The sequence below is a fragment of the Aquarana catesbeiana genome, linkage group LG11, assembly GCF_042186555.1.
Source record: "Aquarana catesbeiana isolate 2022-GZ linkage group LG11, ASM4218655v1, whole genome shotgun sequence".
Taxonomy (NCBI): domain Eukaryota; kingdom Metazoa; phylum Chordata; class Amphibia; order Anura; family Ranidae; genus Aquarana; species Aquarana catesbeiana.
Window position 1 is genome coordinate 22,993,671 of NC_133334.1, and position 15,812 is coordinate 23,009,482.

The following is a 15,812-nucleotide window of genomic DNA, read 5'->3' on the forward strand; positions in this document are numbered from 1 at the left end:
CAGCCAGGCGAGTGAAAGTCTCAGGACTCGCTTCCTGATTGGCCGAGAGGAGAATCAGTGTATGTCCATTTGCTATTGTCACCCAACTGGGGGGGCTCAGGGTGCAATGCTCTGCGCCCCACCCTTTTTTAAGTCAATTACAGCCTCAGGCTCCAATCATGTGCTTAAAAAAAAAAAGACACCCCCCCCGCATTGGAATCCATGCGTCCGGCACCTTGCATTTAGATTAGGGGGCTGGACGCATGTATAGGGGGGGCCAGCGCCCATGCGCCCCTAATGGGTGGGCTGCCACTGCTGGCCAGGGAAAGAGCAGCAGTAGACTGATAAGGTTATTCCTCTACTCATTATTCTCTCTCCTTCTCTGGCTCTATGTCAATGCCCATTCCCTCTTCCAGCCCAAACTGTACAGGGATTGTAAAAATTTGATACCAAGTACAAAATGCAGTTTGTCACAATAAATGTATCAAAAAAAAAATAAATGTATCAAAAAATCAATGAAAATAGATAAATGTAAATAAATAAAATAAATAAAGGTATCAAAAAATAAATGTATCAAAAAATAAAATTTGATACCAAGTCAAATGCAGTTTGTTACAATAAATGTATCAAAAAATTAATAAATGTATCAAAAAATAAATGTAAATAAATAAAATAAATAAATGTATCCAAAATTAAATGTAAATAAATAAATGTAAATAAATAAATGTATCAAAAAATAAAATTTGATACCAAGTCAAATGCAGTTTGTTACATGTATTAAAAAAAATAAATACATGTATCAAAAAATAAATGTAAATAAATAAATGTAAATAAATAAAATAAATAAATGTATCAAAAAATAAATATTTATAATGATATATAATGATTTATGATTAAACACAGAGCTGCCATGCAAACAAATCGGTTGTGATAGAATCCATCAGAAAATAAAGAGTTTCGGGGCTCTCTCCACCTTATTCATCCCAGAATGTTGCAAGAAGAACGTGAGCAAAATGCTGCGCTTTCCTGAAATGCAGAAAATTGTGCTGCCCCTTTGCAGATGCCCAGTTGGACCATTATTTCTTAATCGCACCCCTATGAACCACCCTAATGCGTGCGCCGAAACGCATGATACCGCAGTGCTATGTGTTTTGTTGCAGCGCAATGTTTTTTTTTTGAATGGTGCAGGCGCCTTTTTTTTGTGCATTTTTCATGCATAGGGAAATCGGAATCGATGGGCTGCCCTACACGCGATGCACGGAAACGCAGGGAAGCGAACAAAAAAAAAAAGCACGCACTTGGCCGCACTGTCTGGTTAAACTGAGCCTTGCTTATTTTTGCAAAACGCTACATCTGAACTCAAGGCACATATACAAGTACACCTTTTAACGCACCTCTGTATTCAGTAACGCAAGTGGAGCAAGTACCTGAATCTGACCTGGTATTGGCCTCTTTCTACAGCAGAGCTCAGACTGAAAGAGGGAGGAGCAGAACAGTGAGCCAATCGCCGTGCTGACAAGGAACACGCTGATAGGAGGAGAGAACAGAGTGACAGAGAGATGAGCTCATCAATTTGCTGCTTCTCTATCCAGTCACAGGCTGGGGGAGGGGCAAGACCTGTAAGTCTTACTTAATTACAGTAGAGAAATTTAGATCTCCTGGCTTCTTGCCGGACAAGGCTGTGCTGTGTGGCAGAGCTGTCTAAGTCTCAGAACTGGATGGACAGAAATACAAATTCTTAGGAAAGACTCTCGCTGGGTATCTGCAAACTACAGCCCTGAGGTCAGAGGTGAAGGACCGGGAAAGGCGAGCTCAGCGATCCCCCAGAACTTACCGCCACCAATGCCATGTGCGTTGGCATTGCGCTCAGATCTGTCCTCCCCATTCCACAGCGAGGCGCTTCATTGTTACCCGCTGACTGAACATGCCCGGCCCCGCCAGCTCACACATGTACTCGGGATGCCAGGCGTTGCTCAACTTGGCACAGACAGGAAGAAATATGCTCCGCGTTACACAACATCAAACCACAGAGGATGAACATCGGGGTGACGTCATTCCATCATAAGAGCCACAGCGGCCAACAATTGTTTTGCTTTGGATGGAGGAGGGGGGGGGGGGGTTAGAACGCCTGTTAGTTTTTTATTGATTTATGGCTGGGGGTCTCCAAACTCCAGTTTAGTGGCCAAATCTGGCACGCTGCAAGATGTTATCTGTCCCTCTGATGTAAGAAGGGACTCTAATGGAAACTCAGATATAAGGAGGGACACTGATTGGGACTCTGATGTAAGGGGGGGGGGGTCTGATTGGGACTCTGATGTAAGGGGGACAATAATGGGGCCAATGATATAAGGGGTACACTGGTGTAAAGGGGGACACTGATGGGCACTCTAATATAACAGGGGACTCTAAAGTAAGAGGGGACACTGATGGGGACTCTGATGTAAGAGGGGACACTGATGGGGACTCTGATGTAAGGGGGGACACTGATGGGGACTCTGATGTAAGAGGGGACACTGATGGGGACTCTGATGTAAGATGGGACACTGATGGGGGCTCTGATATAAGAGGGGACACTGATGGGGGCTCTGATATAAGAGGGGACACTGATGGGGGCACTGATATAAGAGGGGGCACTGATGGTGGCTCTCATGTAAGAGGGGACACTGATGGGGGCTCTGATATAAGAGGGGACACTGATGGGGGCTCTGATGTAAGAGGGGACACTGATGGGGGCTCTCATGTAAGAGGGGACACTGATGGGGGCTCTGATATAAGAGGGGACACTGATGGGGGCTCTCATGTAAGAGGGGACACTGATGGGGGCTCTGATATAAGAGGGGACACTGATGGGGGTTCTCATGTAGGAGGGGACACTGATGGGGGCTCTGATATAAGAGGGGACACTGATGGGGCTCTGATATAAGAGGGGACACTGATGGGGGCTGTGATATAAGGGGGGACACTGATGGGGGCGCTGATGTAAAAGGGGACACTGATGGGGGCTCTGATATAAAAGGGGACACTGATGGGGGCTCTGATGTAAGAGGGGACACTAATGGGGCTCTGATATAAGAGGGGACACTGATGGGGGCTGTGATATAAGGGGGGACACTGATGGGGGCACTGATGTAAAAGGGGACACTGATGGGGGCTCTGATATAAGAGGGGACGCTGATGGGGGTTGTGTTGTAAGAGGGGACACTGATGGCGGCTCTGATATAAGAGGGGACACTGATGGGGGCTCTGATATAAGAGGGGACACTGATGGGGACTCTGATGTAAGAGGGGACACTGATGGGGGCTCTCATGTGCTGATGTACAGGGGGCTTATATGGGAACTCTGATATAAGGCAGGATTGTGATATAAGGTGGGGGGAGGGGGACTTTAATGGGGACTGTAGGGAGGAACTCTGACGGTCTCACATTTCATTTCTTTGTTTTGTTTTTCTAAGTTTGTGCTCCAGATCCTATCAGGTATTTATTGTTATTGTTATAGTTACCTCCTCTCAGAGATCATCCGGGGTCACCACCTACTTCCTGCACTGAGATGGCGGCTCAGAGATAACACAATCATGTAAATCCTGGTGCCCTTCTCTGTTTTCACAAATGTCTGACACAGATCAGCCCCTCACCTCTCACATTGTGCTTGTGACTCCCTACAAAATGACACTGTTGCAGTCTGATCAGGGGGGGGGTTGGGGGAGACTGGGGGAACAGTTCCTTCTGCCTGCAGCAGACTGATCATGTCACCTCAGTCTAGGCAAAGTCACAGCACTGGAGCTCAAGGATGGATTTGTAGTGATAATGGATGGAGCTTTTCTGAACATTGATAGAGTTGCTGTATATTTTATATGTCAGGAATGGATTCATACAGACTTGAGCTGCTGAAGGGGGTCACTTTAGATTTACCGGGTCTGGTAAGAACTAGAACTCCCAGCATGCACTGCCAGCACAACACCCGGTAAGCATGCCTAGCTACAAAACCACTGAACCACGAAGTCGTGTATTTCCGGCACACATTATATGACTATAAATATATACGTGGAAAATGTTTTTTTTAATTTATACTACAAACCGGGGTGTAAAGTTTGTGTTGAACCGTCTCCTTCTCCCGCTGATCCAGGAGCGCTCACAGGCTGCCGGATTGCGGGAGGGTCGGAATGTGAAGATTGCTGACAACAGGTGTGGGCTGAACAACATCGGTGTCAGGAGCCAGACGGGCAGATCTACGCGGCAGCTGGAGGACCGACAAATTTAGCCGGATTGTCCCGGCTGGGCGGCAGAGAACCCGGAGCTTAGAGGGGGGTGGGAAAAAAACCCCCATCTGGTTTATAGAACTTTACTGAGTGATACAAAGTAGCAAAAAAAAAAAAAATGTGAAAAATGTTTTACCATATACAGTGCCCTAAAAGTATTCATACCCCTTGAAGTTTTCCACATTTTGTCATGTTACAACCAAAAACGTAAATGTATTTTATTGGGATTTTATGTGATAGACCAACACAAAGTGTCACATAATTGTGAAGTGGAAGGAAAATGATCTGAAAAGTGTGGGGGGCATTTGTATTCAGCCCCCTTTAGGCTTGATTCACACCTATGCATTTTAAGTGCTTTTTGCAGATTTGCACTACAGCCAATTTAACATGGTTTCCTATGGAACACGTTCTGTAGAGCAAATCTGCAAAATGCAAAAGGCACAAAAAATGCATAGGTGTGAATCAAGCCTAACTCTGATACCCCTAACTAAAATCTAGTGGAACCAATTGTCTTCAGAAGTCACCTAATTAGTAAATAGAGTCCACCTGTGTGTCATGTAATCTCAGTATAAATACAGCTGTTCTGTGAAGCCCTCAGAGGTTTGTTAGAGAACCTTAGTGAACAAACAGCGTCATGAAGGCCAAGGAACGCACCAGGCAGGTCAGGGATAAAGTTGTGGAGAAGTATAAAGCAGGGTCAGGTTATAAAAAAATATCCCAAGCTTTGAACATCTCACGGAGCTCTGCTCAATCCATCATCGGAAAATGGAAAGAGTATGGCACAACTGCAAACCTACCAAGACATGGCCGTCCACCTAAACTGACCGGCCGGGCAAGGAGAGCATTCATCAGAGAAGAGCCAAGAGGTCCATGGTAACTCTGGAGGAGCTGCAGAGATCCACAGCTCAGGTGGGAGAATCTGTCCACAGGACAACTATTAGTCGTGTTCTCCACAAATCTGACCTTTATGGAAGAGTGGCAAGAAGAAAGACATTGGTGAAAGAAAGTCATAAGAAGTCCTGTTTGCAGTTTGTGAGAAGCCATGTGGGGGACAAAGAAAACATGTGGAAGAAGGTGCTCTGGTCAGATGAGACCGAAATTGAACTTTTTGGCCTAAAAGCAAAACACTATGTGTGGGGGAAAACTAACACTGCACATCACCCTAAACACACCATCCCCACCGTGAAGCATGGTGGTGGCAGCATCATGTTGTGGAGATGCTTTTCTTCAGCAGGGACAGGGAAGCTGATCAGAGTTGATGGGAAGATGGATGGAGCCAAATACAGGACAATCTTAGAAGAAAACCTGTTAGAGTCTGCAAAAGACTTGAGACTGGGGCGGAGGTTCACCTTCCAGCAGGACAACGACCCAAAACATACAGCCAGAGCTACAATGGAATGGTTTAGATCAAAGCATATTCATGTGTTAGAATGGCCCAGTCAAAGTCCAGACCTAAATCACATTGAGAATCTGTGGCAAGACTTGAAAATTGCTGTTCACAGACACTCTCCATCCAATCTGACAGAGCTTGAGATATTTTGAAAAGAAGAATGGACAAAAATGTCCCTCTCTAGATGTGCAAAGCTGATAGAGACATCCCCAAAAAGACTTGTAGCTGTAATTGCAGAGAAAGGTGGTTCTACAAAGTATTGACTCCGGGGGGCGCCATACAAATGTACCCCACACTTTTCACATATTTATTTGTAAAAAAAAATTGAAAACCATTTATTATTTTCCTTCCACTTCACAATTATGTGCCACTTTGTGTTGGTCTATCACATAAAATCCCAATAAAATACATTTATGTTTTTGGTTGCAACATGACAAACTGTGGGAAATTTCAAGGGGTATGAATACTTTTCCAAGGCACTGTATGGCTAGATGGAAAGGAAAAGGTTTCTCGATCTAACACATTTTCGGTCAGTGTATGTGGATTTCGTTCAGAAATTACATTTTAAAATTGAATGTCAAAAGCAAAGAATTGCCGTACGGTATTCTCATCCGAAAATGTTATATGTGTGTGGTCAGCAGAAGGATGAGCAACACCAATTTGGATCAGCCAAATCAACCCACCAATCGATGAGGCCGAACACACGATCATGTTAAGAGCCAATCATAAAGCAGCATCATTTAGTTCACCTAGGGCTCGCTCATTGTAGGCTTAAAGAATATGTAAACCCAACACTTCATATTCCTGATATGTGACTGCTGTTCGGGAGACAGAAGAGAAGGCGATGATTGGACAATGGTCCCTGATCTAGCACCACCCCGTTCCCCCCCTGCCCGGCCACCATCCATGTCCTTACCTTAGGAGGTGGTGCTGGATGGGGTGTAGAGCTCCTGGAAGCTGCCCCTTCGCCCCTCCACCTGCTGCAGCTTGCCAAGGGAAGAGCCGGGCCGTTTCTTCTCCTCCCAGCCAAACAGGAAGTGGGTCCTGAGACCCGATTGGCTGGGAGTCCTAAGACTCCCTGGCAAATTGGGTCTCAAGACCCGCTTCCTGATTGGCCAAGAGTAGAAGCAGGAAGACATTAGCAAATATTAATTTTCTAATGTCACACAACTGGGTGGGCTCAGGGCACAGTGATCCCCCCCCCCCCCCCCCCCGAGCCCATACTCAAGCTCTAATCACGTGCTTCAAAAAAGAAAAAAACCCATTGAAATCCATGGGTCCGGCACCCTGCATGTAGATTAGGGGCCAGACACATGGATTAGGGGGGCAGCGCCCCTGCGCCCACGTATGGAGTGGCTACCACTGGGTGCTAGCGTAAAGAAATGGTTCCTGCACTACTTCTCTGCAACTTTGGTGTGATTTAAGTGCCATAGGCTGCATTGTTAAATCACAAAAGTTGTAAGCAAGTTACAAAGAAGTTACAAGAAAAATTGCATGCAAGTCGCAGGACTTTGGGGTCGCAGCAGTGTGAACCGAGCCTAGTGGTCCCTCAGTGGGCCCCCCCACCCCCTCCATGATACACCCTTTTGTGACCCTGGTGTAGTTCACCCACTGATGTGATCCATTCTCTGCTTTCTTCATTCCTATATAATGTTACATTGTTGTATAATGTTTGTCAATATAATGTCTTCCTTACTGTACAATGATAAATTGTTGTATAATGTTTGTCAATATAATCTCTATCTCAAAAAAAATAACAGAAGGGAATTTACAAAAAAAAGAAAGAAAAATGTCCTAATAATAAATGGCTGGAAAGGTGATTCCTCAGTCTGAAAACAGAACTCTGTATTTTCTCAATGAAAGTTACCTGGGAGTTCGGCTCCTCCCACAACTACCTAAACCTGCTCTACTAGGGAGTGCTGACATTCCGGCTTTAGTGGTTATCACCGGGCGCTCTCAGCACAACAGGAACTGAAATTTAAATGTCTCCAGCTGAGGATTAACTTGAAGTGTTAGTTCACCTTTTCAGAAAAAAGAAAATGAAAAGGTGAACTAACAGTCTACACCCAATGTGCTGCCTGGTTCTCAATCACCAGCTCACAACCTCCCTACTCCTGGACCTCCAGCCAGTTGAAGATCCCCTAACCTCCCACAGTAACACCCAACCTCCCATAGTGGCCTGCCGTGGCTTTGAATCTCTCACAATGCCCCCTGAGAGCCCTCAGTCCCCACAGTGCCCCCCAATCTCCCCCAGTCCCCTAGCTTGCTGCATGGCTTCAGCCCCCCTTGTAGTCTACCACAGGGGTATTACTAAGTCTACAATATATATATATATATATATATATATATATATATATATATATATATATAAAAATTTTTATTATATCATATATATATTATATATATTATCATTACATCAGGGTCCCTAGAGAGCCTCCCCCTTACATCAGAGTCTCCAGCGAGCCCCCCCCCCCCCTTACATCAGAGTCCCCAGAGAGCCTCCCCCTTAGATCAGAGTCCACAGAGAGCCTCAGACTTGCATCAGAGTCCCCCGAGAGCCCCCCTTTACATCAGAGTCCCCAGAGAGCCCCCCTATACATCAGAGTCCCCAGAGAGCCCCCCTATACATCAGAGTCCCCAGAGAGCCCCCCTATACATCAGAGTCCCCAGAGAGCCTCCCCCTTAGATCAGAGTCCACAGAGAGCCTCAGACTTGCATCAGAGTCCCCCGAGAGCCCCCCTTTACATCAGAGTCCCCAGAGAGCCCCCCTATACATCAGAGTCCACAGAGAGTTAGTGGGGTCAAATCAACATTCATATATAAAAACAAGTGAAAATTTCAAACAACATTCTTTCATTCATTGAATGTACGAAGATTTTTCGTCTGAATATTCTCATCTGAAAATTGATCGGTGTGGCCAGCATAAGGCTCGGTACACACCTAGGAAGTTTGCTTTTGATCTGTTTCTGCAGTGCTTTTTGCTGTGCGTTTTTGATTTTTGCGCACATGATTTTGCTGCGATTTGCGGTTTTGCATTTCTTTTTTGGCCAATTTGTTGTTGGGCAGATTAAAAAAACACAAATTGCTGCAAAAACGCATTACATGCATTTCTGCAGCTTCTCCATTGAAGTATATTGAAACAAAAAAGCACCGTTTTGCGTTTAAAAACAGTCCCTGACCCTTTCCAATTACGCAGCGGCAGAAAAAAAAAAAAGCACAGATGTGAACGTGTCCCATAGGAAACCATGTAAATGGACTGTAATGCGTTTCTGCAAAAAGCACCAAAAAACACATAGATGTGAACCAGGTCTATGGCTGGATTCATGCATTTTTAGTGCTTTTTGCATTTTGCAGATTTGCACTACAGTCCATGTACCATGGTTTCCTATGGAACACATTCTGTAGTGCAAATCTGCAAAATGCAAAAAGCACTAAAAATGCATAGGTGTGAATCCAGCCTAAGACATTTAGTAACATAATGGGGGTTAAAAAAACTAAAATTAGCCCTAATAGTACAAAAAAGAAAATAATCACTACTGTAAAGGGTTACGTTTTTCTACTGTAGAGCTGTGAAAGTAAAAGTTACAATAGCGATTATTTGTTCTTTTTGTTCTATTTTAGGTTTTTTTTAACCCCATTATGTTACTGGCCGAATAGACGATTATGAAAATAGTAATCGATTAATTTTATAATCGATTAGTTGTTTCAGCCCTAATCATGTCAATATGGAGCAAAATCTCTGAGGAACGTTTCCAACACCTTGTTGTATCTATGCCACCAAGAATGAAGGCAAAAGGGGGTCCAACCCGCTACTAGCAAGGTGTACATAATACAGTGGCCAGGGAGGGGATATAACCTAATATCATAGAGTCATTTACTACAAATTGCATGAAGTTTTGGGGCTTGTTGGCCCTCATCAGTGCAGTCTGTGGAAATGTTGGCTTCTATGGAGTAAGGCTTGGAGACCAACAAAACTGTTTATAACAGTGGTGAGATGAAGGTTAGGTAAATACATCAACAAGAGGACTGTTTGACAAGGAATTCTTCTATGTAATACAAACTAATCTCGGCAGATACTGTAAGTATTTATTACAGAACTCCCCCCACTTCTATTCTGTAGATTTCTTCGGCTGCAGAAATCTTTTAAAATGAGAGCCAATGGGAGGCCTTGCAGGGAGGATGAGGTCATTGGCGATTGGATGTCCCATCATTCTTCTACACGCCCCGGGCTGTTGGCACTCAGTCCTGTGACCCCGGGTCAAATGATAATACTGCATAATGATAATGTTAATAATGTCAGCAAAAAAAAAAAAAAAAAAATTATATATATATATATAGTTATGATAAAGCTGATTCCTCATTATATATACATTTTATGCAGCACAGCCCTAAGGCTCCATTCACACTAGCGCGTTTTTTGATGCATTTTGCATTTTGCAGAAATGCACGGGAATTTTTTAACATGGGTTCCTATGGAACATGTTCACATCAATGCCTTTTTGTTTCTCTGCATTTTTGGAAAGGGTCGGGGACTTTTTTTCATGCAAAAAGCAGCATTTTGCATGTAATGGATTTCAATGGACAAGCATCAAAAACGCAAGTGCAGCGTTTTTGCAGCGTTTTTGCAGCGTTTTTGATGCGTTTTTGCCGTTTTTTTTTTTTTTTTTAAAAAAAAAAAAACCGCAAAACGCAAATCGCGGCAAAAACGCGGCAAAAACGCTGCTCAAAAACGTGGCAAGCATGAAAAAAAAACCTCCAAAAACGATCAAAAGCAACATGCATAGGTGTGAATCGAGCCTTATACAGCTCCTGTTGTATCAATACAAGCCATAGGATCAGCCTAAACCAGAAGTTTAATCTGCTTATACTTTCCCTTCCCTGGCTCCTCACTCCGCTCTCATCAACATGCCAATGACATTTTTAAATAAATCCTTTCCATTTTCATTACAAACCTTGGTTATACCCATTAGTGTCATCCAATAAATGAGGCGGCCTATACAGCAGCTTCTAATGCACATGGTGAGAAGCTCACAGTGTGCAGTGAAATCAGAGGAAGCTGTTTCAGTCCAGGAGAGGAGCCGCTACAACTGTGCAAGACTGGAGGGAGGGTTTAAGAACAGATCAGTTTTTTCATAGAGCTGAACTTCAGTTTGAGAAGAAGTTCGCCCCCAAACCCCCCCCCCCCCCCCCGGCCCGCAGCCTCTTGGGACACATCACATGAAGGACATGAAATAATTTGATACAGTAATGTAATCTGTTAGATCACAGTGTACTGTGTGTGTTTTTCACTTTTTGAATTTGGCGCCGGGCTCCGTCACTGTGATAGATCAAGCGGAGGACACGGCTCGCACACACAGAGGGGAGACATCGCAGGATCCTGGGGACAAGGTAAGTAACTTTGCCTGGATCCTGCAGGGTTACCGCTTTTGGTAATGAAAATCCCCCCCCGCCCAAGGCACACTCAGGATTACCACTAGGGAGGTTAAATACCACCAAAAGAAAGCTCCACTTGTCTCAAAAAAATGATAAAAATGTCATATGTGTACAGTGTTGTATGACCACGCAATTGTCATTCAAAGTGTGACAGCGCTGCAAGCTGAAAATTGGCCTGGACAGGAAGGGGGTAAGTGCCCGGTATTGAAGTGGTTAAAAGTAAGCAGCTACAGTATTTGTAAAATGCTTACTTTTCATGTTTTCTTTATGGGGTGAAGATCCCTTTTAACCACTTGCCGACCGCCGCACGCCGATGTACGTCCAAACTTTGAAGGGGTGTATCGTTGTTATGGCAGCAGCTAGCTGCCATAACCCCGGTATCCCCGTTTTCGTGCGGCGGCCGGCTTTCAGATAAAAGTGGTCCCTGCGGCGAATTCGCCGCGAGATCACTTTTATCGGTGGCGGGAGAGGGCCCCCCCCCCATCCCGCCGTGATCCGGTGCCCTCCGCCGCTTACCGGAGCCGTCGGTAGCGGCGGAGGCGATCGCATCCTTCTCCGTCCTGTGCCTGGAGAAGAGTGAGGCTAAGATGGTGCCCACTCGTCTCCATGACACTGCTGGGCGGAAGCGACGTCAAAACGTCGCTTCCACTCACGCCTCTTAAAGGCACATTTTTTTCAAATGTCATTTTTTTTAAATGACTTTTTTTTTTTTAATTGCATTTTAGTGTAAATAAGAGATCTGAAGTCTTTTTGACCCCCAGATCTCATATTTAAGAGGTCCTGTCATGCTTTTTTCTATTACAAGGGATGTTTACATTCCTTGTAATAGGAATAAAAGTGACACATTTTTTTTTTAAAACAGTGTAAACAAAAATTAAATAATGTAAAATAAATAATAAAAAAAAAAATAAAAATTTTAAAACCCCCCCCGTCCCGACGAGCTCACGCGCAGAAGCAAACGCATACGCAAGTAGCGCCCGCATATGAAAACGATGGTCAAACCACACATGTGAGGTATCGCTGCGACCGGTAGAGCGAGAGCAATAATTCTAGCCCTAGACCTCCTCTGTACCGCAAAATATGCAACCTGTAGAATTTTGTAAACGTCGCCTATGGAGATTTTTGAGGGTAAAAGTTTGACGCCATTCCACGAGCGGGCGCAATTTTGAAGCGTGACATGTTGGGTATCAATTTACTTGGCGTAACATTATATTTCATAGTATTAAAAAAAATGGACTAACTTTACTGTTGTCTTATTTTTTTATTCAAAAAAGTGAATTTTTTCCAAAAAAAGTGCGCTTTTAAGACCGATGCGCAAATACGGTGCAAAAAAAAGTATTGCAACGACCGCCATTTTATTCTGTAGGGTGTTAGAAGAAAAACCTTATATAATGTTTGGGGGTTCTAAGTAATTTTCTAGCAAAAAAAACTGTTTTATTAAACATGTAAACACCTAAAATCCAAAACAAGGCTGGTCCTTAAAGAGGAGGGCCCATTAAAAAAAAAAAAATTAAAAGTCAGCAGCTACAAATACTGCAGCTGCTGACTTTTAATTGGACACTTACCTGTCCCTGGGTCCAGCGATGCGGGGGATCGAAGCCCCACTCGTTTCCCCCTCCGTTCGGCGGCGCCGGCATTGCAACTGTGGGCGCCGGGCACCCACTGCGCATGCGCTAGCGGCGCCTCGCGCCTTGATTGGCCGCTCAGTCACCTGGGACCTGTAATGGGTCCCAGATGATTGACAGGAGGGAGGGAGCAGAGCGGAGCCCTTCCTGTGCCGAGGGGGAAGTGATGTCACCAGCCCAGGCACTGAAAGAGGCAGACTACGAGGGACCCCCTAGCAACAGGCATTTAGAGGTGAGTAAAAAAAAAAAAAATTTCCAATTTTTTTTTATTTTTTTTAATTTTTTTTAGGAATTTTCATGCATTTTTTTTTTGGGTGAAACACCACTTTAAGTGGTTAATAGTTTGTGATTCGAATATCAAACATCGGATCCGATATGAACCGGATTATCACCAGGATCAGTCGTGGAACAAGAATATTGTCACATGTAGAGGGGAGTTCACATATGTTGCGGATGATACAAAACGAAGAATAATAAACAAATAAAATACCTACTCATAATAATTACTGTTATTGGTACTAATTAACCGGTGTACATAGAGAGCAGCAATGTATGTATGACTGTACAGAGGTGTATGGAAACACTGGAACAAAAACACAGAGAGGAAATGATACAATGTGATAAAATAATGATAAAATGCTATACAATGTAATACCATGTGACATATTGTGATACTATGAGATACAATGAGCTATAGGGGTCAATTCACAAACGTTTTCCGCATGCAAAAACACTATCACATGAATTATTTGCATAAATTTTTGCATGCAGTAAATAAAGTCCAAATCACAAAAAAAAAAAAAAAATTAACGATTATGTAGTATTTACCGCCGAATGAAAAATGTGCCAGTAAACATTGTCAAAAAAACATGTGGTAAGCTTTTAAAGTGGAGTTCCACCCCAAAAAAAAAAAAAAAAAAATTAGTAATGTGCTTAAAAAAAAATTACAAAAAGCATTTGGAGAAATTTTTTTTTTTTATTTACCTCTAAATGCCTGTTGCTAGGGGTCCCTCGTAATCTGCCTCCTTCGGTGCCTGGGCTCCTGACGTCACTTCCCTCGGCGCAGGAAGGGAGGTCACCTCTCCACCCTCCCTCTTGTCAATCATCTGAGACACGTGATCGGTCCCAGATGATTGCGGGGCCAGTGACGGCGCGCAAGGCGCGACTTGCGCATGCGCAGTGGGTGCCCGGCTGTGAAGCCACAGCCGGGCGCCCACAGTTAAAATGCCTGCGCCGCCGAGCGGGGCTTCGATCCCCCACATCGCTGGACCCTGGGACGGGTAAGTGTCCGATTAAAAGTCAGCAGCTGCAGTATTTGTAGCTGTTGACTTTTAATTTTTTTTTTTAATGGGAACCCCGCTTTAAGTTCAATTCACAAATGGAACAGAGAGCAAAAAAACATGCAATATTTATCATATTTATCACCAGGGTTTTGCTGGAGGTATCACATGTGGCATTTGTCAGAAACAGCGTGCCCCCCCAATAGCTGGTTACCAAGGAGCGGGCCGGGAAGCCGGCCGCTGCATCCTTAACAACAGATGATTCATCAAAAAAACAGAGAACAGGGAACCCGCTGACAGCTGATGAGTCATCAGTTGTTAAGGATGACCAGCAACCAGCTCAATGCAATAAATTACTGCAATAAATAATGCGGTATTGACCGCTAAATCAAACACACACCAAATTCGGTATTTAGCGCAAAATTCTTAGTGAATTGCACTTTCAAAACTGATTTACTGCAAGCGTTATTTTGCCACATTTTATTGGCCTTTATTTAACTGTTAATGAGTTAACCCCATAATATGATATAATGCTATACAATTTCATACAATGTGATACAATGCTATACACTGTGATACAATGCTATACACTGTGATACAATGCTATACACTGTGATATAACGTGATATAATGTTATACAACGTGATATAATGTGGTATAATGAGTAGATTTACTAAAACTGGTGCACTCAGACTCTGGTGCAGCTGTGCATGGTAGCCAATCAGCTGCTAACTTCAGCTTGTTCAATTAAGCTTTGGCAATAAAACCTGGACGCTGATTGGTTTCTATGCAGAAGTGAGCCTGATTTTGCAATCTCCAGTTTTAGTAAATATATCCCAATGTGTTATAATGTGATACAATGCTATACAATGTGATATAATGTTATATAATGGGATATAATGAGATATAATGCTATACAATGTGATATAATGTGATACAATGCTATACAATGGGATATAATTGGATATAATGCTATACAATGTGATATAATGGGATACAATGTGATATAATTTTTTAGATTGTAAGCTCTAACGAGCAGGGCCCTCTGATTCCTCTTGTACCAAATTGTAATATAACTGTAATGTCCATCCTCATGTTATAAAGCGCTATGCAAACTGTTGGCGCTATATAAAACCTGTATTATAATAATAATAATAATGTGATACAATGCTACACAGTGTGATATAATGTGATATAAAAGGATACAATGTGATACAATGTGATTTTGTTTGGTTAGAACTTCCTTTGCTGGCTGTGTCTCCAGTGGGGAGATCTTCCCTCACTTCCTGTTCCAGAGAAATAAAAACAAAGTTTCCCTAAAGTAAGACATGGTAATTGCTTTGACAGTTGACACCAGAACAGGTGTCTCCGTTGGATGATTTCGAGTCACCATCTGTTCCAGTGACAGCTGCAAAATGTTGGATTTCCCTTATTGTTTCTCCAATGGTCGTTGGGACAAATACATAAGGAGAATCTCTCCAGCTAGGAGACAGACAGTAATAAAAACCTGACAGTCCTGACTCCATGCAAAAATGTAAAAAAAAATAAAAAGTTTGGGCTGGGATGCCACATCCCAACCCCATGCATCTTTCCCTAAACGGAAGATGACATAAACTAATCGTTTATTTTCCACTGCTGATTATTCAGCAACAAACAGAAGATGCCATAAAAAGAAATTTTTTCCACTGCTGAGTACTCAGAAACAAACAGAAGATGCCAGAAACAGATATCTTTTCCACTGCTGATTACTCAGCAACAAATAGAAGATGTCATAAATGGATATTTTTTTCCACTGCTGATTACTCAGCAACAGCAGAAAGACTGCCTATTTATCGTTTCCACCTGTTCC

At 43.3% G+C, this 15,812-nt stretch overlaps 1 protein-coding gene across 7 annotated transcripts in view; it reads right to left on the minus strand.

Moving 5' to 3' along the window:
• MICAL2 (microtubule associated monooxygenase, calponin and LIM domain containing 2) overlaps positions 1 to 15,812 on the minus strand; it is a 320,593-nt gene that overhangs the window by 273,914 nt on the left and 30,867 nt on the right. Inside the window, exon 1 of one of the 7 annotated variants that reach the window (XM_073604064.1) lies at positions 1,814 to 1,974. The exons of the other annotated variants lie outside the window; for them this stretch is intronic. The gene's annotated coding sequence lies outside the window, so the exon portion shown is untranslated. Of the gene's footprint in view, positions 1 to 1,813; positions 1,975 to 15,812 lie in introns of those variants that run through there. 7 annotated transcript variants of the gene reach the window in all.